General features: G+C 53.8%; 1 long non-coding RNA gene across 4 annotated transcripts in view; it reads right to left on the reverse strand.

The window, feature by feature from the left end:
- Window positions 1–12451: 12451 nt before the first annotated feature.
- LOC139034409 (uncharacterized) overlaps window positions 12452–27968 on the reverse strand; it is a 57473-nt gene continuing 41956 nt past the window's right edge. The window contains exons 2-3 of one of the 4 annotated variants that reach the window (XR_011486885.1): window positions 16383–17146; window positions 12452–12820 (exon numbers count right to left, since the gene is read on the reverse strand). This is a non-coding gene — a long non-coding RNA (uncharacterized lncRNA). Of the gene's footprint in view, window positions 13047–14400; window positions 17147–27968 lie in introns of those variants that run through there. The other 3 variants (XR_011486884.1, XR_011486883.1, XR_011486882.1) reach the window with 3 other exon arrangements.

Here is a 27968-nt window from a genome sequence, read left to right on the forward strand (position 1 = left end):
GAGTGGAAAGTGCCCCATTACCCCCAGGTCCACCTCTTAGAGCCAGCAAGGCTCCCTGCTCATTAGACCGACATCTCCTCCTTAATAAAAAATACATGAATAAATAAATGATAACAGCCATAACTGAATGGGAAACTGCTTTCCACTCTTTTCTGTTTCCCCAGCTCCTTCCTTCCAGGCTCGGTCCTGAGGACTCCCCAGGTTTGTTCCCTCCATAAGTGCTCACCCTCCCTCCCTCCCACTGGCTGCAGGCATCCCTCTGCTCAGGAGTGCACAGGAGAGGGGACATGGAGGATACCACTCTTAGGGATGCTGAACAGACCTCCTGCACCCCTAACCTGCTCTTGGAGGAGAAGTCTGGCAAGTGGTCTCCTCTCTCAGCTTTCAGAGAGGAGGCAGCAGAAGCTGAGCCTTTAGAGCCAGGGCTGAGGATGGCCCCCAACACTTGGGACCCCAAGTTAGGGACGGGCAGGAAACAGAGGTAAGAGAAGGAACTGGAAGGTGGGACAGTTGGAAGGTGGTTGCAGGGGAGAATGGGAGCTGGCATTTGCACAGGATGGGAGAGGAGGTCTTGGCCCACATTCAAGTAACTGGATGGAAGATTGCCTTTCTTAGATGGAACAACAAAAATCACATTTTCTTCTTTCTGGCAGTCCACGTTGATCCCTTTGTTTGCCCCCCTACTCCCCACTTTCTGCCTCTGTTGTCTCTCCACTGCCCTCTCTTTCACCATCATCTCCTTCCTTACCTGCATCAGTGTGCCTTGGAGATGTGTGAGTCAGTGTGACCCACTCCTCAAGGTTAAGGGGAAGTAATTCTGCCATGACCTGGTGGTTCAGGACCATGGAGAGCATCCTGCCACGGAAAGGTTCTGGCCTAAAGCCGAGATCTTGGGCTGCCTATAAGAGAACTGGTGAGATGGAGGTGAGGAAGAGGTGGTGGGGAAAGGTATGAACACGGGTGAGAGTCATTCCCAGCCTGGTCCTCTTATGCTGAGTGACTTCGACCTGGGACCTAGAATTGTTGCTGCTCTGGACCAAAAGCCCCCACTCCCCCACCAAGAAGATGGGGAGGAGCAGGAGCAGCCTGTGCTCTGGGCTGTGCAGCTCTGAACGGAGCACAGCGCTTGCTCAGAAGCTCTGGGGACCTTTGTGTGAAGAGTGCAAAACTAAACACACGAGCAGATTATGGTTTGGGGTTTTAAGTTATTTTCTGGATAAATTACACATAACACAAAAATTACCATCTTAACCATTTTTAAATGTACAGTTTGGTGAATTACATACACCAAATTGGTGAAATTAAATACATTCAGAGTTTGTGTTTCCTTCAAGAGAATGGAGTGACCCTGGGGCAGGTACTGGGGAGGCTATGTCGGGCGTGTGATGTGTGCATGAGAGAAGAGGATAGTTACAACTCTACAGGGGAGGGGGTGCCCAAGGGTAGGGGAAGTAGGAGCTAGGGGCCAGGGTCCTATTGGACAAATTCTTTCAGACAGCTTGCAGGGTGGGAGTGGGGGCATCAGGCAGAGACTTACCTTGGCTCCAACTCAGGACTAATGGGACCCAAGAGCCTCCTCTTTCCTTCAGCAGCTCCCTCTGGATGGAGCCAGAAGCCAGATTTTGGGAGCAGTCCAGATGTTCAGGGGAGATTCAGGGAAGTGGAGCAGATGGGCCCTGGGATTCCTGTGGGGGCTGGTTGGGGGGAGGGCAGCAGCTGGAGGATGTGAGGGGGCACGTGCTAGAGCCGAGGCTGGCTCCAATGTGTGCGGGAGCATGTGCCATAGGCTGTGCCTAGGACGTGGGTCTTAGGCAGAGAGTAGGCTAGGTCAGGTGGCCCTTGGTGCTTTCCATGTGCTGGCTACTAAGATCTGTCCTAAGCAGCTGCTAGCTGTGGTAAAGCCTGGGGCATGTACCGTGTCTGCCACATGCTGTGCCAGGATATGGAATTGAGCAAGAAAGATCTTGCCGCTGTCCTTGAAGCTGTCCTTGAAGAGCTCAGCCTATCCCCCAATGCCTTTGGCTTGGACCCAGGGGACCCATCCCTCCTCCTTGAGTCCAGAGTGGCCACTCCTCATGGACTGGAGGAGGGAAGTCTCGTCCAAAGGCTTGAGTGAGATGGCCTAAGTGGTCCCCTCACTTTTTACCCCAGGAGCCCGCAGCTCATCTTCCCTCCCAGAGCCCCAGTCTCTGGCCACATCATCTGCTGGTCCTGCAGTTTCTGTGGTCCTTGGGAAGGTGTGGAGCAAGGCAAAGGGCCGGAATCTAGAACTGGGGTCTGCTCCTGCCTGCCCCATGGACTCGAGGGCTCAGCAGCTTTTATTACTCACCACTGCCTTGCTGCATCTGGCTATGATCCTCTCACTATCCCTACACTAGCCTGGGAGAATGGTCACGAGCCCCATTGGTAGATGAGCACATCCAGGCGCAGAGAAGTAAAACCACCCGTTGAAGGCACACCTCTCCTACAGAGCCAGGATTGGAACCTACGTTTGCATGACTGTGTTTCTACAGTTCTTCCTCTAGGAAGAATGGCTGGCTCTGCATTCCAGCTAGTTGTGTAGCCCTGGACAAGCATGTGCCTTTTCCTCGCTAGACCTCTGTGTCTTCATTTATAAATTGAAAAGGTCTGAATAGAATCATCTTGAAGAGCCTGTCCCATTCTGCAATCCTGTGATATCACCCTCAGCATTGGGAAAGAGGACAGACTGGGTATTGATGGTACTCTAGCTGAGGGCAAGACAGAGACCAGCCCCCACACCCCCCAGAACCTTGGGTCATCCCAGGATATGCCAAGATGCTCTGAGGGGGGGCTCCTCTGCAGGCTACACTGGTGGAGCTGGGGTGGAGTCTGTGGGCAGCGAGTCCCTGAGTCCCCTCTGCCTGCAGGGGTGGTAGAGCAGAGGGAGGCCTGGGGCAGAGGGCGGGGCTGGCTGGGCAGGCCAGAGTCAGGCAGGCAGAGCAGAACGAGGCTCAAAGCTCCAGGGCTTTACAAATGGATTTTGCTGAAATGGAAATTTCCACCCATCCCTGAAATGAGCCTGGCAGCGAGGCCAGGTCTGTCGGGGCTGCAGCAGCTGGGGACGCCGACAGGGACAAGAGCCAAACTCTCGAAGCCCCTCCCCTCACCACCCACATCCACTTCTCTCCCCAGCTCAGGTCCTCCGGAGGACCTCATACCTTTTATACCCTTCTCACTTTCCCCCTCAACCACCTCACACCTGACACTCCCCTTTTCACCCCTGCCTTTTCACCCCTCCAGCCCCTCACGCCTCCGCCCCCCACCTCACACACCCACACACACCTGACACTCTCTCCACCTCCTGCTTTATCCTCATGCTGCCCTCTCACCCAGACCTCCGCATCCCCCCTCACACCTCAGCACTGCACCCCTCCCTGCACACACCGTCTATCACACACACCTGACACACCCCTCCCCTGTTTCCCTCCTCACGTGTCACCCCTCCCCAGCTCACCCCTACACTGTTCACACAATTTGCCCCCACTTCTCATCCCCTTATCCACCTTCTGGAACTCCCTCCTGCTCTGGACAGACACTCCCTCACCTCCCATGTCTCTCCACCAGCCACAGCCTAGGCCGGTCCCTAGCCCTCTTCTCTCCTCAGTACAGCCCTCTATCAGCAGCCGTTAGGGTCCAATATCTCCTCGTGAGGAGCTGGGCTTTCAAGTCAGACTCCTAACTCAGCCACCCCAGCTGGGTGAGCCAGGATCTTACCTCATTCTCTGAGATCCTGGTTCCTCACCCGTAAGATGGGGTTGACAACTTCCCTCACCTGTTGGGCCTGCTGTGCCCACTGAGTGTTTGCAAAGTCCTTCCCTCGTGCGCAGGAGTGGGGGACACGCCATAGGAGTGTTGATCTTGCTTGTTATTTTTGTGATTAATTGATATCTTGTGCTGGGCCCATTGCTGGATGGTGCTGGGGGGGAGGGTGTGGGTCGAGTATGTTTGAGAACTCAAGAACTGGTAAAAGTACCAGAAAGTATTGGCGAGGGGTGGGGAGGCAAGGGATCAGGGATGAGCATGATCAAGCAGACCCATGGGATGGGGGTGGGGGAATGCAGAGGAAGGGGATCAGCGCTAACTAGGATACTAGGCAGCGGCCAGCTCTAAGGATGCTGCCCGTGGGCAGGACTCCCCCTCCCTGGTCCACCCCAGACAGAGGGGACCTGAGACAGTCCGAGGGGCCTGGACATCCTTTCCTCCCCAGGCCTCTGCTGGTCACAGCCACTGGAGGAGAACTCTAATCCCTGGACAAAGAGGTGTGGAGGGTGGGGAGGGGGAGGGATGCTGCCTTCTCATCACTCGAGAAGCTCTCATAGGAATTGGAGGGGAAGATGACAGGGGACTGGCTGGGATGGAGAAGGTCCATGGAGGGGCATCACTGACTCCCTGCTGGGTGGGTGGGGAGAGTAGGGAAAATGTCAGTGGAAGGGGAAAGAGTGTAGAAGCCAAACGTGGGAGCAGGAGCGGCATGAGGTTTGACCTGCTGTGATTCCTCTGGGGGATTTCTTGTTCCAGGTGCTCAAGGCCTGCCTGGGGAGGGGGGGTCTGGCCTGGCCCCTGAGGGATCTGTGATGCCAGGAGGATTTGGGACACCCACCACCATGAGGAATGGGCACTGTCTGCTCAGTGGTGAGGCTGGGACAAGAAGCTGGGGCAGGATTGAGTGGGGAAGGCCCTGGGGCTGAACGAATGGGGATCACGGCCAGAGAGCTGGCCACGGGAGCCAGTGTGGAGTGGGAAGGTGGGTGAGAAGAGTCTGGCCAGACGTGGGGTTCCAGAAGCATGTAGGGGCATGTGTACAGGGGCTCCAACCCCCTCCCCCTGTGCAGGACCCTTGGAGCAGTCACATGCCCTCATCCCCTAATTATTTATTGCTTAGTACTCACTATGAGCTAAACAGAGCTCTGAGCTGCTCCAGGCTTCTTCCTGCCCTAGTCTCAAGGGCTGGGGACCAGGCTCAGGGCCTGGGCTGAGTCGGGCCACTGGGTGGAGAGAAACAAGTAGACGTGGGGGTGGGGGTGGGGGGCCGCAGGCGAGGAGAAGTGACCTGGAGGTGTCTGGGGCCTGGAGGTAGGAGAAAAGACAGGGAGATGGAGCTTCCCCAGAGTGGGGAGAGGGACAAGGACAAGGAGCCTGGATGCGGGGAGCTGAGGAAAGGTGGAGAGTTGTCAAGACCAGAGCGGGTGCGAGGGGCCCGGGCAGGCTGTGGCTCCAGTAGGGCAGCCGGTGTCTCCACCAGGGGGCGCTGCCTGTGAGCAAGGCGCGCGCACACGGGGCTCTGCACTTGAGGGCTTGTTCCTCTGAAACTGGGTCTGCGTTGCTGTCGTGAACGCCCAGCGCTGCGGGGGAGGGTAGGAAGCACGGGGGATTGAATTACCTTTCAAGTCTAAAGCCTAGATTCCTCCAGGCCTGGCAGGTGGGCGTGTGCACACATTCCGGAGAGCATTGTGGTGCTGGCTGTCACTCGAGATCCACAGGCTCGCTCCAGCTCCGTTCAGTGCCAGCTTCCTTTCTACGGAAGAGAGAGGGGCTGTGACCCTGGGGCCCGCAGAGTCAAGGCATGGGGAAGCAGCTGACCTGGCCCCAGGCTGCAGCCCCTCAGACAGGACTGGGAGGTCTTGGTGAGAACCCTGACTTGGCACCTGACTTAACCTCCCTGGTTTCTTCATCTGAAAAGAAGATAATAATGTTAACAGTGCCATGAGCCAGCCTATGTGCCAGGCACCGTGTTAAGCATTTTAGTTCTTCAGACCCTCACGGAGCCCTGTAAGGTAGGCACTGGGAATCTCTCCCATTTTACAGAAGAGGAAACAGAGGCTAGGAGAGGCGAAGTGACTTTCCTAAAGTCACATAGCTTGTAAGAAACAAAGCTGGGACTCTGTCTGACCACATAGCCTTACCCTGAATGATGTATGGTATCCATTTCAGGGCTGCTGTGAGGAATAAGTGATGCACATAAAGAAGTATTGTAGCCCAGTGCCTGGCACAGAGTGAGTGCTGAAGAAATAATTAATAGTAAATGTTATTGTTGTTAGTATTTATTCACCTGCACAGGTGCTCAGAGGTTTCATTTCATGCTCCTCTGGCGGCATGGGCCTCCGGAGAGGATGGAGAAGCCCTCTGTGGGGATAGGGTCTGGGAAGGCAGCTGCAGGGAGGCTGTAGGGGCAGGGGGCAGGCAGGCTGTGGTGGGAAGTGGGGGTTGGCATCAAAAAGCAGGGGAGGGCAGTGCAAGTGGAGTACAGGAAACGGAAGCGAGTGACTGTGTATTTAAGATTTTGCTCCGGTGATGGTCTCATTGGCCAGACATCTGGTTTTCACAGGCATCCCTGGGGAATGGAAGTCAGACAGCATTAGTTCAGCAGCTCTAACACCATTTATCTTGGGCTCGCTGGCATTCGATGGATCTCAGGGGTTCAGGGCACTGCCCTGCAGAACAGGGCCAGAGAGTAGCAGGTCTGGCCCTGGAGCTCCCTGGGAAGGGTGCCGGAGTCCCTTCTGGCTACTGGCCACTCCCCTCTCACCTGCTGAGAGCTATAAGCAAGGGTGGCTTGCCTCCTCCACACCCTCAACCTCCCCATCCTGACGTTCCCTCCTAGGTACGGGGTAGGAGATTATAAGGAACTGAAGAGGACATTGAGTAGACCTCCCCCATGCCTCTCCCCTCCATAGCTACCCGGAGAAGAGATCCAGTGGAGGGTAGCCCGCCTGGCAGCTGCCTGGGCACCCATCTCTAAGGGGCGCTAAAACCTCACTGGACACAATGAATCCAAGCGTATTTATGAGGAACAAGCCTGGGGTGGGGGTGGCGGTGGCAGGAACACTTTGACAAGCTGTTGGGCACTGAGGTGAGGTCCCCACAGGATGCTCAAGCTACGATTGTTCGTTAAACTCCTTTCGTAGAAGGGGGTCCTGGAGAACCAAAGGGTTTCTGTGCAGCTTGGAGGGACTGGCGAGGTTAGGGCCAAAGCTGAATTCAGATTGACAGAAGAGAGGCTAAGGCTAAGGAGGGGGCGTGAGGGGGGCTTCCTGCCCAGTCCTTGCACAGCTTCTCCTCCAAATAAATAAAATATTGAACAAATATTGAGAGAGAGTGGGTTTGAAGAGGCACCAAATTTACTAGCCTGACCTTGGCTTTCTCATTTTCTAGTCCAGTCCAGGTGCAAAAGTGCTGTAACAATGAACCCCTTCCTGTCTTGGGTCATGACTGCATCTTGTGCGTTGGTTTATTCTTTCATCCTCTCACTCTCCAGATATTTCTAAGCACCTACTGTGTGCCAGGCACTGTCCCAGGCACTGGGGCTACAGCAGCAAACTGCTTCCTCTCTTCCGCTGCTCTCCGCCCCATGAGCCATGGAAGCCGCTAGGATCCAGAACCTTTTGGGTGCCTCGGGTGGATTGTCGTGGAAGTGGGGATCAGATGAGGTCTCAGGCTTAGTCTCTGTCCCCAAGAGAACAGCATCTCTTTAGGTGACAAGGACTGGTGGGAGAGGTAGCTTCTTTGTGCCTGCCCCCAGCAGGCACTAGCTTTTCATGCCCTCAGGACTTGGTGTGAGCTTATAAATTCATGCTATGTCCAGGGTGATGTGTGTGTGTATGTGCGTGTTTCTCCCTGAGCAGAGCTCCAGGCTGGGCAACTGGAGTGGGGTGAGGGTGGCAGAGGGGAACAGCAGAGAACGCCAGGCTCCTCCCTCACCCCCTACTGTAGACCCCTCCCAGGTCTCTCTGCTGGGTCAGGCTGCCTACAGGAACTGAGCAGCTAAACAGGAGACTAAGTTGGCCCTGGTTTCTGTCAGTCACCTGAAGCGGTGGAGGTGGGGGAGTTGGCCCTGCTGGAAGGCCAAGAGGCAGGAGGGACCCCAGGCTGGAGGCTTGAAAGCCATCCTCCCTGAGCAATGTAAGACATTCTTAGAGCATTTGTTCCCCTTCCCCGCCACTACCACCAAGACCTAGCTGCCTGGGTTTCTGGGCGTTACTCCAGTACTGAAAGGGCCTGGGTCCTGACAGCCCAGTCCCCACACCTTACATGGCTTGAGGGAAGAGGGGGAGGAACCCCTGAAGTCAGGCCTTCTACTCCTGAGACTACAGTCCTGACCTGGACTCCTCCCTTGGGTCACAGACCAATAAGAATGTTCACTGAGACTTTGGGGGAAAGCAGCAGATCCCCCCAACAAACCCTGGATCCTGGGCCTGTGGCTGCCGCAGCAGAGGGAGACTGTGGGATGCAGGGGGTGTTCATGGGGAAAATTGGGGGCTGGGCCTCACGTGCCAAGAAATGGGGAGCTGTGTCTGCATAGGCGTCCCCCCCCAACACTGTCTGACAGAACTAGCTGCGTCCTTGCCGTCTCTATTTTTAGTCAGAACTGGAAGGAAGGGAAGTTCGGGGGCCAAGCCACCAGCCCCGGCTCCCGCTGGCAGCACCCACAGCACGAGGTGCGGGGGCGCCTGGGAGCCCCGAGTCCCAGCTCCTCAGGGAGGCAGGACGGTGCTCCCTCCCACCTGCGGCACAGGCTTGAGAACTGAGGGATGAGACAAGGAACGAGATCGCTCTGTGTTGGGGCTGGCAGGGGGGTTGGTGCCTCCTTTCCAGGGCTGAACACGTGGTCTGCACTAGATTTTGGGTACAGAGCGAGAAGGTGGAAAAGAAGAAAGACCCAGTTTGGTCTCCTGAAATAGGACTTAGGTCACGCTGAGGTGCTTCCTTTTGTGGGCTCTTCGAATGGAGCCCTTGCTTCCTATCTCAAAGTTTAAACATCTTGACTCTATCAGAAGCAGGTTGGGGCTGGCTCTTCCTCAGGAGCAGAACTTGTATGAGGCGTGAGTTTATAGATTTCCCCTAACCTAAGAACACAGAGGGAGAGCAGAGAGGGAGGAGCTTTTTCAGTCTCCACCTCCCCAGCAGAAAGACTCCCTGGATGAAACCCCACAGCTGCTAAGGTCATTACTTGTGCACCAGGGAAAGGCAGTTCAAGTGGCAGTAGAATGTAGTTGTTTGGATTCTGCATTTGGGCTTGAGTTTGGAACTCTGGGTTTGAGTTCTGACTCCTCCACATACTAGCTGTGTGATATTGAGGAAGTGGCTAAACCTCTCTGAATCTGTTTTCCCCTCTGTAAAGTAGGGATAATCTTAGTACCTTCCCTGTAGAAGTATCTCATATTGAGGTAATATGAGAAAATATACATGCAAGTGTTCAACAATTAATATTATTGATGAAAATGTAAAAGAAGAGCTCAAAATCTTCTCCATAATCACTGCAGATGGTGACTGCAGCCATGAAATTAAAAGACATTTGCTCCTTGGAAGAAAAGCTATGACCAACCTAGACAGCATACTAAAGGGCAGAGACATTACTTTTACCAACAAAGATCCGTCTAGTCAAAGCTATGGTTTTTCCAATGGTCATGTATGGATGTGAGAGTTGGACTATAAAGAAACCTGAGCACAGAAGAATGGATGCTTTTGAACTGTGGTGTTGGCGATGACTCTTGAGAGTCCCTTGAACTGCAAGGAGATCCAACCAGTCAATCCTAAAGGAAATCAATCCTGAATATTCATTGGAAGGACTGATACTGAAGCTGAAGCTCCAATACTTTGGCCATCTGATGTGAAGAACTGACCCACTGGAAGAGACCCTGATGCTGGGAAGGATTAAAGGCAGGAGGAGAAGGGGACGACAGAGGATGAGATGGTTGGATGGCATCATCAACTTGGTGGACATGAGTTTGAGTAAGCTCCAGGAATTGATGATGGGCAGGGAGGCCTGGCGTGCTTCAGTCCATGGGGTCACAAAGAGTCGGACATGACTGAGTGACTGAACTGAACTGAAAAAGAAGAGCCCGGTTCTGGGCCTGAACCCCGCTATGTGGCTGGTCTCAGGCCCACATTTGCAGAGATTTCCTCTCAGATTAGACTGACTTTGCTCACCCCATCACTGCCCCTTACAGCCCTAAGCCTCTCATTCCCAGGCAAAAAGCAGAAGTGTAGCCCACCCTTTAGCTGCAGAACTGGAAAAGCTGTTTCCTGCAGTCATGCTGCAGTCCCAAGGGCTCCCCGGTCCCGTCACCCCACCCTTGCCCCCAGCCCCCTCTGGCTACACACACAGAATCTGGGCGGAGGAATGGCTTAGGCACCTTGTCAAAGCTGGGGTGGTGGGGAGAAGGCTGCAGGGCATCTCAGACAAATCTATCAATGGGGAGAAAGCAGAAATGACAGTGAACACTTGCCACACAGATACATTCTGTAAGAGTTTCTGCAGGTGGTAAAAACTTTGGAGGAACAGCTGGGTGTGGAATACAGATAAGCTTCGGGGGTCTGAACCCCCTGAAAGTGTGTTCCAATATAAAACACAGAGCCTTCAGCAGATTTTCCAAAAGATCTAGGACCCCAGGTGGGTGAGGAACCACTATGGACTCTGGTCCAGAAGTCAGGAGACCTGGACATCTGTCTGCCTTTCATTCCTGGAGCAGAGACCTTCCCCCTCTATTTCCCCACCTGCTCCACAAGGGGTTAGACTAGCTGAGGTCTATCATCCAGGTGGGGGCATTCCAGGGCTCTGTGAAGTCTGGTGAGCAGTGACAGAATAACCAGAACCAGGCCTGGGAGATAGGCTCCCAGGAAAGTGGAAGGGGGCCCCTCTCCTACCCCTTCCCAGGAGCCGACTTGGTCCATCAGCCAACATGTCAGCCAGCCAGCCGACAGAAACTGAGCTGCATCCCTCCACCAACCCGGGAGGCTGTTGCCATGGCAACTTCATATTTATCCACTTTAGCTCCTAATTAAGGGGAAAAGCATATAACATATTGGATGTCAAGGAGGCTTTGTGAGCCTCAATTTAGCGGCCGTGCCTGGATGTCAAACTCAAGCGTGATTGCTGTTAATCACCTTCCAAATTACCTAGACAGGTCACAAAGGGAAAGGTCCCCAGCAGTGGGGGCAGCTGGGCCCAGGGGAGATGAGGTTTTGAGGGGGCAGAAAGGGAGATCTGTTTGGTATCATGACCTAGGGGGCTGCTGGGTGAATGCTGGCTCCATGGGTGTCCGATTATAAGCTGTCTGGGGACATGGCTAGGTCTGTTCCCACTGACCCTGAGTCAGGGGTCTCCACCCTGGAGACTCACAAATCAAGGCCCTTGGTCTGAAGAGAGGGACTGACCAGTTGATGAACCAAGAAGCATGCAAGGACCATCTGGTGGTCTCTGATGTCAGAAGGAAGATTGACAGATGACAAGGACGGGTAAGTGCAGGCTGACCTGATGTCCGGATGGATGGATGTCACATGGCAGATGGAAGGGCCGATGGGGATCTGCTTAGGAGGAACTGGCTGGGTGGCTGGACTCAGCAGTACATCTGTGATCTCCCAAGGGAATGTCTGGCCTCTCTACCCCAAGGTTAGGCATGCTCTCAGGCACTAGTTAGAGCAAGCCCGCTGTGGCACTTCTGTCCATTGGAGCTGTGGCCAGAGCCACCTTTTTGGGAGAAGCTTCAGCAGGCCCCTGGGAATGTGGGAGGCAGGGAGTGGAGATTAATAGAGCAAGGTTTGGAGTGGGGGCACCGAGGGGAGGATGTCAGCAAAGTGGTTGAGAGCATGAGTTACGGGGTCGGGCAGACCTGGAGTAGAGTCTCAGCTGGGCTGCTTACAGCTGTGTGACTGTGACCAAATCACTTAAACTCTCTACGCTTTGGTTTTCTCATCTGTCAGGTGGGGAGGCAATTCATACCTTGTAGGGCTTTGCAAGGGTTTAACAAGATGATAAATAGAAGGAACTCAGTGCCTGGCACATGGTAGACTCTCACTGGCTTTTTAAACATTATTAGCAAAAGAGACAGGCCTGGAGAAGAGGGGCAGGAACACTGTGTCCAAGGGCTGGGCCTGGAAGCAGGTGAAGGAGCCCTTCCCTTCCATCCCCTTTTGGTCAAGAAAGGGACCCTGATGAGGGTAGGGGAGAGGCTGGGGGCTGAGCAAGGGTGAGGGGACCATTGGAACCCACTGGGTCTGTGTGGGATGTTTTTCAGCCACAGAGGAGGCGACAGGTAGGCAACAGGGAAGGAGGCCCTTGTCCTCAAAGTCTTGATGTTACCTACGGGCCAGAAGGGCCCTGAGTACAGCCTGAACCTAGAGGTCATTAGAATTGCCCAGGATGTGTCTACAAGATCTGCCTGGGCTCCCCCCAGAACTCTTGGCTAAGAATCTCAGAGGTAGAGCCTGGGAAGCTGGTTTTACAACTCTCCCAGGAGAGTGTGAGGATCAGCCAGGTCTGAGACTTACTGGTCAAAACCAGAGGCCATTGTGGGTCAGAGCTGGTAAGAACTGGAAGAATGTGTGGACAAGCCCTCCCCCACCACCATCAGGGTTCTGCATAAAAATTGTGTTCAAAAAGAAAACATTCTACAGCTGTTTTGAAAAACATCTATTATGGTAATAATAATAATTACAGCAAACATTTATTGATTGTTTACTGTGAGCCAGGCACTATGCTGAGTACTTCACGTGGATTATTTCTTTTAATCTTCTCAACGGCTGTTGAGGTAGGTCATCTCATTCATACAGATGAGGACACTAAGTTTCCGAGAGGCTGTCCAAGGTCGCAGAGTTTGTTAGTGGGGGATCCAGGATTCAGTCCTGGGTGGTCTGAATCCATGCCTGGGATACCTTCTCATTCCACAGTTGAAAAACAGGAAGGCCAGAGAGGTGAAGTAACTCTCCCAAGGTCACACAGCAAATTCGAGACAGAGGAGGGATTAGAACCTAGGAGATCTTCTCTTCCTTCAGCTCTCCATCTCCACCCTTCAGATACAATCTGCAGAGAAAAGTTGAGGACAGGCTGGCCTGGAGGATGGATCTCAGCTTTGTCCCCCTCTACAGGCAGAGTCCCAGAAATAGCAGGTGGAGTGGAAGGGGGTTGGAAGGTTCCTGACTTGAAGGAGGAGACTCTCAGGACATGGTGACCACAGCCGGGGCACCCTTCCTGGTCTGGTAGGAGGAGCTGCCGTGGCCTGGTTTCTGCAGATGTGGCTGCAGGCGTCCTGCTGAATGGAAGGCTATTAAGGGAAAATGCTTTGCAAGGAGCTGAGCAGCTGGGAGGGGAGACGGTCAGAGCCCTGAATGGGGGGCTTTGTCCCCTCAGTTAACTGGCCGGCTCTGGCTCCCGGGGGCTGTGTCTGAGGGAGTGGCTAGTGGAGAGACCAAGGGGACTGGCTGTCCAGAAGTTTCCGCTCCCTCACCTGTCCTCCTGTGCCTGGTCCTTTCCCCAGCGCTGTCCCCCCTCCAGGCTGGCCTGGTGGTTCAGAACAGACTTTGGGGACTGATAGCAGGGTCACGTTCATTTTACTGAAAATCTTTGTGCCTCAGTTTCCTTGTTCATAAAATGGAACTAGCAAGAGTATCTTGTAATGTTAGGAAAATTGAGCAAGAAAATGGGGTGAACGTTTTGGTCACGCTGGCTCTTGCAGATCTGTCTAATTGATGAGCCCCTCCTCCTGATTTCTGTCCATCCCAGGTCCTCCCAGGTGTGGACGCCTCTCGTGGGTCCCACCTGACCTTCTCCTCCACCCACCAACCTGGCAGGGGCTCAGGAAGAGCTCCTGGTGGAAACAAGGCCATGTGCAGAGAGAAGGGAAAGCGTTAAGCCTTGTCCAGTCTCCAGAGGAAAAGCTTTGAAGACAGAATGCAAACTCCAGCCTGTGTGATGAGCTGTTATTGCCGACAGCTCTGTTTCCACCCTGGACACTCCTGAAGCCCTAAATCTGCCTTTTCTCTCATGCCCAGGCCTTTGCTGGGGCTGTTTCCTCTACTTGGAACTCTCTGTCTCCCCTTTCCCTGACTGCCTCCTATCTGGTCCTCCCCATCGTAATTTAGACCATCTCGCCTCCCTTCCCTTAGGCCGGGGTCCTCCTGTGTGCCCCCCATGTTTGTACTGACAAGCCCCTGCCCCTCTAAACTACAAGCTCTGTGAGGTTAATGACCTCAACATGTTTCCTTATCTCCCAAACCGTAGCACGAGGTCTGCCCAGGATAGTCAATCTACAAATATTTGTTAGATGAAGGTGTGAATGAGTGAATGAATGAATAACTTGATTCCCTGGTCCAGGCTTGGGGAGGGGGAATGGAGAATGTTTGATGAGACGAAGAGAAAGGAGAGTGGGTGCTTTAGACAGGACTGTAAACAGTATTGAACATTCTCTACCCAGGAGAAGGACTCAAGCCATCCTCCTCTCTTGGTACTTGGTCCTGAAGTTAGGCCACCAATGTCTGTAGCCATATCATCAGCAGAGGTAGTGTTTATTGAGGACCTACTATGTTTCAACTATTCTTGACACTTCACACACACACATACACACTTTTTGTTTGTTGCCTCAATGAATTTTTAAAGCAGCTCTATGAGACAGGTCCCATAAGTACCTGCATTTTACAAAACAGAAAACTGAGGTTCAGAGAAGTGAAGACACCCCACCCGAGGTCACACGGCTAGCAAATGGTGGAGCTGAAAGTGTGGTCAATGCCCAGGCACATCTGTTTGTTCCTAGAGCTGGAGCTCTTAACCACTGGGCCATCTTGTCTCTCTGCAGGATGGAGTGGAAGTCATCATCCCACCTCCCAGGAAGTGGAAGTTGCTGGGAAACAAAGCTGGAGAAAGTTCAGATCAAACATTTAGTTCATGTTTGGTGAGCAACTGCGGTACATCGGCCTCGCAGGAAGTGCAAAGTTGGCAGCCAGCCCGGCCACCAGCTCCCCATCTGAGCAGACAGACAGACAGACCCCAGGAAGAGGGGCGGGTGATGACAGCGGGCTGGGGGGGTGCCAGCCCATGTGGTGGTGATGGCTGGCATTTGTCACCGGGTGGCTTGAGGGTGGACGCTGGTGGGCCCCGGAACAGGGTACATGGAGTTGTTCTTAGAGGGGCTGTTTGGAAGGCTTTGCACATTGAAGGCTTAATCACTCAGCTTTTGCCAAGCTCAGACCGTGGCTCCTTGGCACTCAAGCCACCCGGAGGGATGTCTCTTCTGCCCATCCCCAGAGAGGAAGTTTTCCTGCTTCTTGGGGCTCCGCCGAACATCTGACTTGCTCGTTCTCTCCCAGTGGCTGCAGGATTCCAAGCTTTCAGAGTGCCTTTCTCTCATGATAGATGTGGAATGGAAATGCCATCCTTTTAGCAGAGTGCAGAGCCCCTCGGTCTGTTGGAGACCCTGGGGGCTGCCCTCCCTGATTGTGCAACTGGCTGGAAGCAGGCGACCCATTAGGCTCAGTCATCGGCTGTGTAGAAATTACCCAGTGAGGTGTGAGGAGTGGCAGTGGTGGAGCTGCTCTGCAGAGTGCCAACCTCACCATTCCTCCAGAGAAGCATGGATCCTCAGCTGGGGGTCTGTCATCCCTGCTTAAGTCCTGGTGTCATCTGCCGGTTGCCAAGAATGGAACTCGGCAGGAGGGGCCCAGGCTCTTGCACTCAGAGCTGGGACTTCGAGCTTTCTGAGAGGGGTGGCACCGCCCCAAAGTTCCCATAGCTGGGGGGCTCAGCTCTAGGCGGCAGCCTTCTAACCCACATTCAGCCTCACCCACGTACCATGGGATCAGGCCAGGGGCCAGGCACAATGCCAGCAAGAGGGACTGGCATCGGCTGTAGTTAGGAAGTCATCTTGAACTGGAGAAAGGGTCAGGTCAGGTAAGACACAAGACTGGACAGGAAGCTGGGGGTGGACTCCCATCTGAAATGGGTATTTCAGGAAGGATGCGGCTAGGGGGCAGGCATGGAGTTAAGGCAGGTTGATATGACAGATAGGTTGGGGTTGGAGTTGGAAATGGGTTGAGGATTATTATTGCTATTCAGGTAAGAATTGGGGGTAGACTTTGGCTTGATTTTGGTATTGGGGTGGGATTGGGAGTGAAGTTATAGTTGGGATGAGCTGGGGTTAGAGATGAGGTGAGGTTGTGGCTGAAGTATAGTTTTGACATTGGTGTGAGTCAGAACTGGGGTCAAAGTGAAAGGACATTTGGCTCGGAACTAGACCTGGAAGTGACTGGGAAATAGTGGGAAGCGAGTTGACTCTTCACCTGCCTGGGTGTGCACTTTCTGAGAAGATGGAAAACCCAAAGTGGGCCACTGGGACTGTCTCCAAAGATGGTTTAGTTGGTAAGTTGTGTCCAACTCTTTGTGATCCTATGGACTGTAGCCCCCCAGGCTCCTCTGTCCATGGAACTTCCCAGGCAAGGTTATTGGAGTGGGTTGCCATTTCCTTCTCCAGCGGATCTTCTCAACCCAGGAATCGAACCCACATCTCCTGTATTGCAGGCGGATTCTTTTAGGCCACTAGGGAGGCCCCATCTCAAAAGGTACCTGCCACCAACCATCTGTCTCATCCACTTACCTCCACCTTCCCCTCCTTGCCCTCATCTCCTTCAACTCCCATCTCTTGTTGTTGGCTCAGGCAAGGCTCACGTGTCACCTCCTTCCTGATCACAGCAGATGTGACCAAGGCCTGTTCAGTGTTCTCTTCCAGGCAGCTGTTTATTGCAGAAGCCTCCAATCATTCTGGGTAGGGCTCTGTCAGCTGGGTCCTCATCCTGGGGGTGAGTGGGGACATGGAGCGCTCCCGCAACACTCCTTCCTGGCCCTTGCCAGGGCCCTGACCCCTCTCCTTCTTTGTGCAGAGGCCCCGGCCCTTGCACACCCCTCTCATTTCTCAGGGTGACAACCTGACATCCTCTGGCACTCAGTGCTGGGGTCAGGCTTTTAGAGCTGTCATTGGGGAGACCGTGGCCCCTCGCTTACTGGTTCCCTTGCCCCAGTGTCCCTTCATGCAGAAACACGCATCGGGGCATGAAACAGAGGACGACTGTGGCACTGTGATGCCTTTTAAATGCAAGCAATTAGTGGCTAAATAAAATATAGAACAGGCGTCTCTGCCTGCTTCTGGCAGGGATTCACTGAACACTGCCTGGGTTAGGGACCCTGGGAATGGACTGCAGGAGCGGAAGCTTGTGGTCCCATGCACCTGATCTGGAGCCTCTTGCTGGGACATGGTTGAAGAGAACTGAGGCTCATGGACTCCTAATAACTTCTCAGCCTTGGCAGAGGGTTGGGGAGTGCAGGGAAGCTGTGCGGGTCTCTCGTGAGCTGACAGGGAGAGTCCTGCAGAAGAGAGAAAAGCAGAGGACAGTGGTTTTGGAACATGACCCACGTGGATTTGCATGCTGGGTCTGTCATTGACCAGCTGTGTGAACTTGGGCAGATTGCTCCTCCTTTCCAAGCCTCAGTTGCTTTGGTTGTAAAATGGGGATGACCATAGTCATAGCAACCTCTTAGCAATGCTGCTAGATTTATATGAGGTCCTAAGTGCTCCATGCCTCTCATTAAAAGAGCCTTCCCAGAAGGGAGTGAGGCTGAGGACAGAAAGGGGTAGAGACACTGCTGGGAGGTCTTGCATGGATGGGAGGACAGGCCATGGAAGGGAACTGGGAGCCCAGGGCAAGCCTAGCAGATCTTGCTCCAGGACCACTGATGCCCCTCTTGGGCAATCCAGAGAGAAACAGATGACTATAGTCTCTGACCACGAGAGGAAGAACTCTGACTTGGTGACTCTGGGAGGATGTCCCCCATTCAGCCCTCCTCTTCCCTACCCTCTTATTGGGATGCTGTGCATAGATAGGTCTTTCCAGGTGGCGCTAGTGGGAAAGAACCTGCCTGCCACTGCAGGAGACTTAAGAGATACTGGTTCAATCCCTAGGTGGGGAAGATCCCCTGGAGAAGGAAATAGCAACCCACTCCAGTATTCTTGCCTGGAGAATCCCTTGGACAGAGGAGCCTGGCAGGCTACAGTCCACAGGGTCGCAAAGAGTCAGACACAACTGAAGCAACTTAGCACACACGTACATAGATAATCACCTTGGGTGATTTATTCTGTGTCCTGAAGCTTCAGTTTCCCCTTTAGAACAGCTTTAACAGCACCACCTCCTGGAGCCCAGGGTGCCCTTAACAAGCACACTAGCCTTGCAGACCTCTGGCACCCACTCTCCTTCCCCCATTGGTCTCATACTGCTCCCGTACTGAGCAGGGCCTCCTAGGGGGCCTCTCAGGGGAAGGGATCCGGGACATGCAGCAGCCTGGCAGACGACAGCTGGGGGACAGAAGAGACTGGGCTAGTACCTGGGGTGGCCAGTCATTTGGCTCCTGCTCCCACGTGGACTGCCATCCTAAGCTCCAGCTCAGCCCTTTTCTTTAAATAAAAAGGATGACGTCATCCTCGTGCTTAGCTGCTGAGCTAGAGGGAGGTGATCTGAGATACGGTGGAGGGGAAGCATGAGATGCTGGGACTGGGGGTGGGGGAGGCAAGGGGCAGACGAAGAACAGGTACCAAGCCTCCCCTGGGGACACACACATTTGTGTGTGTGTCTCCCCTGGAGTCCACCCACGTATATGTGTTGGAAAACTGCAGAATCATAAAATGTTAGAGCAAAGATGGAACTTCATGGTACCGCTAGAAAAGTAGAGGCTCATGGACAATGTGGGGGAAATAGACAAATATAGACAAGACCCTTTGTGTTTCTGAGTCTCAGTTTCCTCATCTGTGAAAGGGGGAGGCCTTGCAAGCACTTTGTGTGAAAGGATGGGGAGAGGTAATGGATGAAAGTAGGGGCACAGATAAATGGTGTCTGTTGTGAATACGATTGGGCAGAAGTGATGCTGACAGCAAGAGAGCACTGGGCTGGTGTCACAGGACTCCGCCTTGACTCTTCCTAGCAGGAGTCTGGCTGGGCCTGGGCCAGTTCCAGGGTGGGAGTGCATGGTCCCTACTGTCTCCCAGGCTCACCTTTCAGCACCTCCTCTCTGGTCTTGTCGGAGGGGGCGGGGGGGGGGGGGCTGGGAACTGCCTCTGCCTTTCCCCTTTGGGGTGATGCTCTGGATCCTTCTGTGGAAGTTCTGGGTTCTGTTTTCCCTGAGCACCTGTGAGGTCTCCCCTCGGGGTTAGCTCAGGTTCCTAGCAGCTCCTTCCCGGCTGAGCTCTGACTCCTGGCTGACAGCTCCAGGTCCCTCTCAGGGTCCCTTTCCTCTCCCTCCTCTCCTCTCCCTCCCCCGCTCTCACTAGCACTTTCCTCTTGCTCATCCTGCTCCCCCTTCTCTGTGGTCCCCCCTCAGTCCCTGGCCCTATTTCTGTCTTTCCTTGGCCCATCTCTGACGTCGGAGTCTGTCCAGTCTGTAACCCTGCCCCTCATGCCCTGTCTCCTGCCCCGTCCCATCTCTGATATGAACGCTCTTGCAGTCTCTGTCTGCAATCTCTTTCTCTCTCTCTCATTGTATGTTTTCTGCTCCTTAAAAAGTAAGTCCTTGTCTTGAGCAAAACCCTGAGGGGCCGGGTCCAGGCCCGTTATCCAGAAGGAAATGGGCCCCCAGCCCTCCTCCCCCACCCTCTGTGGGGTGCAGCCCTGGCTTTCTGTACTTCCTGAGCATGGGTGTGTGTGGGCCGAGGGCAGAAGGCCCATCTTGCCTGTCATCTGGAGAGACGTGTGTGCGAAATGTTAGCTCTATGGCTCTGATTCAGCTCCCGGGCGGCTGGCTGCAGAACATGATGACGGAAGGGGGTGATGGGGACCCGGAAAAGGGAGCTGGGCTGAAGATGGGTCCCTGAGACTTCTGCAGAGGACCTGGGACCTTCTAGAGAAGACCCTGGGTGCAATAATGGAGGGCCTAGGTGGAGGTTGCAGCCCCATTGGATGCAATGATGTGGCCTAGATGGGGTAAAAATGAAGAAGGTTCAGTGCAGGGCTGGGGTGGGAGGAGGGGATGCTGGGTGTGATGAAGGAACCCCTGAGTGGGGCCTGGGTGGGGGCAGTGATGGAACATGGGAGAGAGTTCAAGAGATGGTGAATGTGGGTGGAGGGGGTACGGGGCGCGGGGGGGGGCTCAGAGGGAAGCACTAAATTAAAAAAGAGGCATGGATGTGGTGAAAGGCCATGGGGCGCCCCCTAGGGCCCTCCATCTGCTTGCCCCTCTCCTGTCTCCCCACAGGCACCTCAGGCCGGTCTCTCTCTCCCCTCACTCACTTTGCTGCTTCCAGCACTCACCTCTCAGCTCCTAGGTCTCCCCCTCACCTCTCCCCTGCAGCCCTTTCTGTTTAGGACATCTTCCCTGTAGATCCTCGAACCTCTAAGGGCTGGTGTGTGGTCCCGCAGGTGACAGACTATTTCAGGGCTGACCCTGCAGAGAGCTATCTGTCTGCCTATCTATCTAGTCCAGAAAGAAGAGTTCCAGTTCCCCCTTGCCCTGGTCTGGAGTTGCCAGCAGTTCTCACTTGAGAAGGAGCTGGTGGTGTAGCTCCTAGGCCTGGGGTCTGTGAGCCGGATGTGCTGCTGCTGAGGATCCGAGCAGGGACAGAGTCTCCAGCACAGTTTAACGAGCACTGTTGGAATCCTAATGTGTGCTCAGGGCCTGTTTGTGTCCAGGCCACAGACAGCACATAGAGTCGAGTCAAGGCCAAACTCACCTACTGCTTCCCCGCCTCCACCCCCAGGACTTCCAGCCCCTGTCTGTATCCACAGGGGCCTGGAGGGGGCCCATGACAGCCTCCAGTTTGGGCAAGAGGAGGCCAATTTCAAAATACATCGTGATAACCATAGTAATATTGGCAAAAGCCATCACTCATTTGGAACTAGTCTGTGGGGAAACTCTGTACATTTTTAATTCAAGTAAAATCCTCATAGCTATGGGGTGGACATATTTTTACCCCCACTTCCCAGAGAAAGAAACGGGTTCAGAGAGGTTAAGTTACCTGCTTGGATTTTCCTACCAGGGCCCACTTGCCTCCACAGCTTATGCTCTGAACCCCAGGAGACCCTGAGCAGCCCCCACAGATGACTTCCTGCCTCAGGAGCCTGGGAGTTGTGAGTGATGGAGGGGACCATGGATCACCAACATTCCAGGGAACCCACTCCTTTGGGGGTGCAGTTGTGGGAGGGCTCATGCCTTCTCCCTCAGGGCCTGGGAGGCCTGGGACCACCTTCCAGAGCCCAAGAAACACCTCCAGTCCTGCGTGGGCCTGAAGATCCCCCGCCTCCACTGACACCCCCGGAAAGCCGCTAATTGGTTACACTTGTAGCCAGTGGGGGTGGGGGTGACCTAAATGAGGCTACTGGCTTGGGCTATGGACAGGAGCATCGGCTGGGAGTGGGGGGCTATCCAGGGTCCACTGCTGCCTATCGGCCCTGTCTTGGGAGCAGCAGGACCCCCTACTAGGCTGTGGGGTGCAGAGAGACCCTCCCCCACGTCTCTGTGTGGGTGACTGGGCTGCTGTGTTCCTGTGGCGCCGGTGGGTGCGTGACGACGGCAGCTCCCACCCGGCAGAGCCGTGAACAGAAGGGGCGAGCTGCCGGCAGCTTTAAATAACTCCTTGCTGTATCTCGCTTGCTGAAGCCCCACCCCCCCCAAGTCTGGCTGCCCCAGGGAGGGGCTGCATGAGCCCCAGAAACGAGGCCAAGACAGAGGGACTCGCACCTCCACAGCTCAGAAACACCCTCCAGTCATGGAAACACCTGCCAAATAACACCTGTTCATCACTGTACCTGAGAGGCACAGCCCAGTGTTTTCTTGAGTAGGGGGTCCAGGAAACCTCTGAAGGGACGATGAGTCATCAGGAGACTGGCTCTGCCAGGCCTGTATCTTGGCTGCAAGGATGAAGCAGGCCGGTCCTCATTCAGGCCCTGCCTTAAGAGGGTTGCGTTAGTCCAGATGAGGGCCCAGCCACTCTGACTCAGACTAGCAGCCCACCTCCCCCTGCTCCTATGTGCAGTCAGCAGTGACCACCTTGGTCACCAGCTCACCTCCTCGCCTTGGGCTTCATCTGTCTGTGCACAGGCCTGATCCTGCAATCTTATCCCTCATCATTCTCAATCCACTGACCTCACTTCAGGCATTTGGGATTTCTTTCTGCTCCAGATCATTTGCACCTCAGGGGGCCCAGATGATTTGAAGAATAAGTTGTAGTTTATTAGGCAAGGAGTTTGACTGGTAGTAGGGCTTCCCTGGTAGCTCAACTGGTAAGGAATCCACCTGCAATGCAGGAGACCCCAGTTCGATTCCTGAGTCAGGAAGTTCCCTGGAGAAGGGGTAGGCTACCCACTCCAGTATTCTTGGGCTTCCCTGGTGGATCAGACAGCAAAGAATTTGCCTGCAGTGTGCAAGATCTAAGTTCAATCCCTGGGTTAGGGAAGATTCCCTGGAGGAGGGCATGGCAACCCACTCCAGTATTCTTGCCTGGAGAATCCCATGGACAGAGGAGCCTTGTGGGCTACAGTCCATGGGGTCACCAAGAGTCAGACATGACTGAGAGACTAAGCACACAGCAAGCACCCAGGAGCACTGTAGACTGTGGGAACAGCATGTGCAAATATCCTGTGCCCAAAGAGATGCTAGCAAATAGGAGGGACTGAAGGCAGACATAGGTGGCTATGTGATGTGAAACGAGGCAGGAGAAGTGGGCAGTGGCTCCACTGTGCAGGATGCTGCAGACCACATTATGGCTGTTTGCCTTTATCTGGGGTCCTCAGAGGGCTTTAAATCACATGATCATATTTGCATTTTGAAAAAATTACTCTGGCGGCCTATGAAATAAAGATTTGCAAGTGATGACAAAAAGATTTAGAAATCATACTAGAAGAGGGATGGCAAATTTATGCCATACTTATCACAATTCCCTGTTCTCATACCCAAAGCAGACAGTGCTAGTCAATTACAGCAGTGGTTCTCAAAGTGGTTCTCAGATAGGCAACATTAGCGTCACCAGGGAATTAGTTAGAAATGCAAATGATCAGACCTCACACCAGACCGCTAGTATCTGAGAAGAGACTCCGGGGGGTGGAAGGCAGCAATCTGTGTTTTAATAAGCCCTCCAGGTGATTCTGATGCAGGCTGAAATTTGAGAACCACTGAACTAGAACACTCTTTGATACTAAGCCCCACGCAGCATCAAAAACCTCCTCAACATTCACTCTAAGCAGTCACTAGCCACTGGTCCCAGAGCTACTCTGAGGCTAATTGCACAGGGCCCTGGGCTGTAGGCTACTCAAAGGAAGCTGCACAGACTCAGCTCTGGAACTCAAGAACCTGAGACCCCGACAAAGCAAGCCCTAAATGTAGGCCAGCAGCCAAGTGTGCCGGGAGGAGAGAACTGGACACAGAGTCCGGAGTTGTGGCCTCAAGCCCCTGCTCAGCCTCTGCTGGGTGGTGGCACAAGCAAGCCTCCCTGACTCAGGTTCCTGGCGTGCTTTAAAGGCAATGGCTCTGAGCAGCTGCCTCTTCTCCTGCAGCCTGAAGCCAGAGGGAACTGGAATTCGTGTGTGTCCCTGGGGAAAGCCCCTATAAATCTGCCTCCCCACTGGGGCCGGCAGGGAGCTGGGCGGCAGCAGAGACATCACCCAGAGCTTGTAAGAGGCAGCACATGACTCAGCCCTGGGAGGGAGGCATCCATCACCCTGGGCAGCCAGCGAGAGGAGGAACAGCGTGGGAGTGAGGGAGCAAAGAAAGGCAGAGGCAGAGCTCTTAGCCCCTTGCCAGCTCCACCACTTTCTCAGGACTAGAACCCATGAGCATACAGGGGGACTCAGCCCAGAGAGGGGGAAACCCACCCGAGAAGGAAAGAGGGTGAGATGAGGGTTGGGGGTCAAATTCTCTGCAACCCTTCAGGATACAGAAAATGTGGTCCGGAACTGCCTATAAACCTTGAGACTAATTTCAAAAATTCCTCCCTGACATGACTTATCTGGCTTCTTCTCAGCTCAAATGTCACTTCAGCAGAGAGACCTTCCCAGATCAGCCATCTGTCCCCCCCCTGTCACCTTTTCATTGTCCTCAGAGCTCCATCACTCCCTGTAATCACTGTATTCATGTGTGTCCTGGCTAATGGTCATCTTTCCACATCCTCCTAGGCTGGGAGCTGCCCAAGGGCCGGGGTCTCCCTATTTTACTCATGGTTCTCCCACTGGCTTCTAGAACAGCCCCTGGCACAGAACCACAACTTACTATGTGCTAGGAACTGTTTTACATGATTTACATATATTATTTCATCATATGCCAATCTTTGAAATAGGTAATATAATTATTTCTCATTTTTCAGATGGAAATATTATGGACAGAAAGATAAATGTCTTACTCACAGGTCACACAGCTAGGAGGTGGCAGACCCAAATCTGACTTCAGAGTTCAGAATATTTGGAACGTGGGAGCAAGCGGGTGGTTGGAAACATTGGGGGCTGGGAGGATTATTGAACCAAACTACCGATAAGAAAACATTAGCCCAGAACAAGGGGGTTCCTTCTGAAGCTGGAATTACTTAATTTAGGCTTTCTAAAGGGAAGTCCTGCTTTACACAGCTGCTGTCCAACTTCTGAAATTTGTTACCCCCAAGGGGTCTGCACAAGCCAAAAATAGAAAGGAGTTCAGAAAGGGTTGCACAAAATTAATGGATGATGGATCCCCAGTGGTAATTAAAGGAAGTGAGAGCTGCTGGGGGTTTGGGCTTAGATATTTGAGGTCAGCATCACTGCTGGGGACTGCCATGGTCTCCCCCAAATGGGTCCTGGGTGCTCCAGCAGAGAGTGGCAGACTGGGAAGCCTTGGGAAGGTATATGATCTCGACTTCCTAGCCCACTCCTGCAGGACCTGGCTGCCGGGCCAACCCCTTACCCCCTACCCCCAGACTCAGCTGAGCTCTTAGGGGCCAGGTGTCCTGGCTAGCTGAGTGGTTCACCTGCCCAGGATGGGTAATTTGCATATATTCTGGTTTTCTCAGTACCTATTTTCTTTGCTACCTTTTTTTTTAAGAAAAAGCTATTTTTGCAAGGTGTTCATTACTTCCTAATTATTCATACTCCTTCCATTTATTTGTCTTGTTAAATTCAAAACTCAAGAAACAGCTCACTTTCTTGTTTCAGATTCCTAGTGAGCTTCACGCCCAAACCCCTTCCTTCCAGTTAGCCTAGGGTGGGAGAGGCCCCCATGCCTCCCTCCTCCCTGGGCTTTGGGCCTCCCCACTCCCTAGAGACTTCCCTCCAACCAGTGCCCCCTGAAAACCCCTTTGGGAACACCACCCTCACTATTCTGCTGTCTTGGCCTCCACATCTCTCCTTCTCTCCTCCACCCACAGTATCTCCCTTCTCTGCTCTTCTCCCCTCCTCCCCTCTCCTTCCTCCCTCACTTCTCTCAGTCTGCCCAGCCTCCCTCAGCTTCCCCGCTCCTCCCCTTCCCCCTGCTCCCCTACCTGCCTTCTTAACCCTCCCTTCCCCCTGCAATACCCTCACACCCTCAGAGTCCCCAGGGTTGCTCTCCTCCCACTCCCCCTTCTCGAAATATCACCCACAAGCCCAAATTATGCTGCGTTGCCGGCTGCTCCAGCAGGTGGGTGCTGTGGTCCTTGGCTGAGAGCCAGTCGTTCATCTCCCCCAGCCCTGCATAGTACTCCTTAAATTGCTTAATCCCTGAAATATCACTTCCTCAAAGCCCAATAACAATGGCTCCTGGAGGGGTGGGGCAGAGACAGCCCCTAGGATTCCCAGTCCCTGGCCCTGAGCTGAAACCAGCAACTCTCAGCAGATCCTGCTCCAACTACTTTATGGAGGCCCTGCCAGGGGTGGTGTTCCCCTCTTACACCTCTCAGACTCCTTTGGCAGGGGTTGCTGTGGCCATCTAGGGGCATGTGGATATAGTGGGGCAGTTGATAGCTGGACCTGAGTCTCCTCTCCACAAGCAGCAGCCCGGGACCTGACTTCTGCCTGGGTCTCTTTTGGCTTCTGCTGCGGCAGCCTCCTAGCCAGTGATGGGGTCCGAATGCTCGCATAGGTACCCTGCGTGTGTGTCCACATGGCCAAACCCACACAGTAGCACACGCATCCGCCTCACACATCTCTACACACTCTGTACATTAGAGCAGGGCATCTCATCCTCAGGGGCACCAAAATCACTGGAGAAGCTTGTCAGTGTGCTAGACTCCACCTCCAGGTTTGGGATTCAGTAGGTCTGAGGTGGGGCCTGAGAATGTGCATTCAAGCAAAAGCCAGATGCTGCTGACACTGCGGGCTCTACTCTTTGAGAACTGCTGCCCTAGGACATCCACCTATCCACAGGAGGGTTTTGCAAAGTCGGTTTTGTAAGATCGCACGGGTGAGGTGGCTGGAGAGAACTGGGAGTGATGAGCTGAGTTTGGGGATTACTCAACCCAAGAACACAGATTTCCAATATCATCCTCTCTCACCGCCTCTGCCTCTTGCTGTTTCTCCATCTCTCTCTGCATTTCTGTGTATCTCTTTCTCAGTCTCTCCACCCGCCCCGCGGCCTCCTAGCCCCAGGGAGGTCCCACAGCTCCAGGTGGCTTCCCAGCAACTCTGCACACAAAAGCTCATCCATCTCCATCACCCCACGAGTGAGTGGCAGGCAGGTGAGAGAAGAAGATTACAGAAGAACAGCTAAGTTCCCTGCTAACAGGGAGCTCGCTCACCATAAGAACACAGCCAATTATTCCCTCTGTTCTGGGGGATAATCATTAATGCCACAGGAAATTCTAAACAAGCGATTAAATCATTACTGGGGAAGGTGCAGCGAGCCTGGGCCACCATTAAGCCTCCCTTGTGCTTCTGGTCTGGGGAAGTCTTACCTGGGAGGTAAGAAGCAGGGAGACAGGCATTGCCCCCACCCCTGCAGCATCACCAGCAGTCAGTGTGGCAGGGCCAGCTCCCAAACCACCTTTGCCCTCTGAGCTGCACACGCGCTACTGTCCTCAGACCCTCTCCTGACCCACCCACAGTGGAAGCTCTATTCCAGCGCTGTTCATGACCTCATGCCTTTGAAAACTTTGCCCAACTGAGGCATCTGTTCAGTCAATGGACAAATATTTACCAAGCACCTACTATGTGCCAGGCAGTATTCTAGGACCTGGGGAGATACTGGTCAACAAGACAGATGAGGTCCCTCTCCTCATGGAGCTCACAGTCGAGTGAGGCAGGCACATAATCAGAAATAGGCAAGAAAATGATCATCAATTGTGGCAAGAACTCAGGAGGAAATAAACAGGATACTGGGTGCTGTGAGTGGAGGACCTACCTGGAGGATCCTGGAGGCCACTCACACTTTGACAGGCCTCTGCCTTGGGTCGGCTGGCAGTCTGTGCCCGTCTCTGGGCCTGCAGATTATGTCTTATGTGAACATCTGCAACAACTGAGCAGCCCTCTTCCTACCCTGAGTCCCCAACATGCTATCTTTGGAACGATAATGAGTATCTATCACAGCTACTGTTTTTTAGCACTTACTATGTGCCAGGCATTGCGCTAAGCAATTTATGATCATTACATCATTTCATCCGCAGACCAGTAATAATGTTATGAAGCAGGTGTTTTTAATCCCCATTTTACAGACCAGGAAATAGAGACCTGGAACATCTGTACCCTTTGGTCAAGTCACACAGTCAGCGACTAGGTGATGAAACAGAAGTCTGACTGAGTCTTGAGTGAAGGCGTTTAACCCCCACCTCATCCTACCTCCCAGGAGAAACATGAGAGGTTTGTGTGGGCTTTGCAGGATTGATTTCAGGGCTGGGAGACTTCCCAGCCTGGGGTCCCTGTGGAGACAGAGCTACAGTGAGCTAGTCACTAGTTCCTAAAATGTGCCAAGAAGGGCTCCAAGACCAAAATGCAGCCCCAAGAGGGGAAACAGGATGGACCCCCCCCTTTACTCAGCTGCAGGATCTCTTTTGCTCAGGGACCCTAGGACAGTCCCCCTTGGCTGCCCCAGCCCAAAGGTCTCTGTAGAACCCAGAAAGACCATGGACCCTACTTCCCCGACTGCCCCCCAGGCCCTTGCAGCCTTGGGAGTCACCCCCCAACACCCCACCCATAAGTAGTCCTACCTGTCCTCCACCTCCTGCCCCTGGGGCCAGGCTGCATTCCCCAGGGACAGTGGAGCAGCCAGAGGCAGA

Source organism: Odocoileus virginianus, chromosome 3 (assembly GCF_023699985.2).
Source record: "Odocoileus virginianus isolate 20LAN1187 ecotype Illinois chromosome 3, Ovbor_1.2, whole genome shotgun sequence".
Taxonomy (NCBI): Eukaryota; Metazoa; Chordata; class Mammalia; order Artiodactyla; family Cervidae; genus Odocoileus; species Odocoileus virginianus.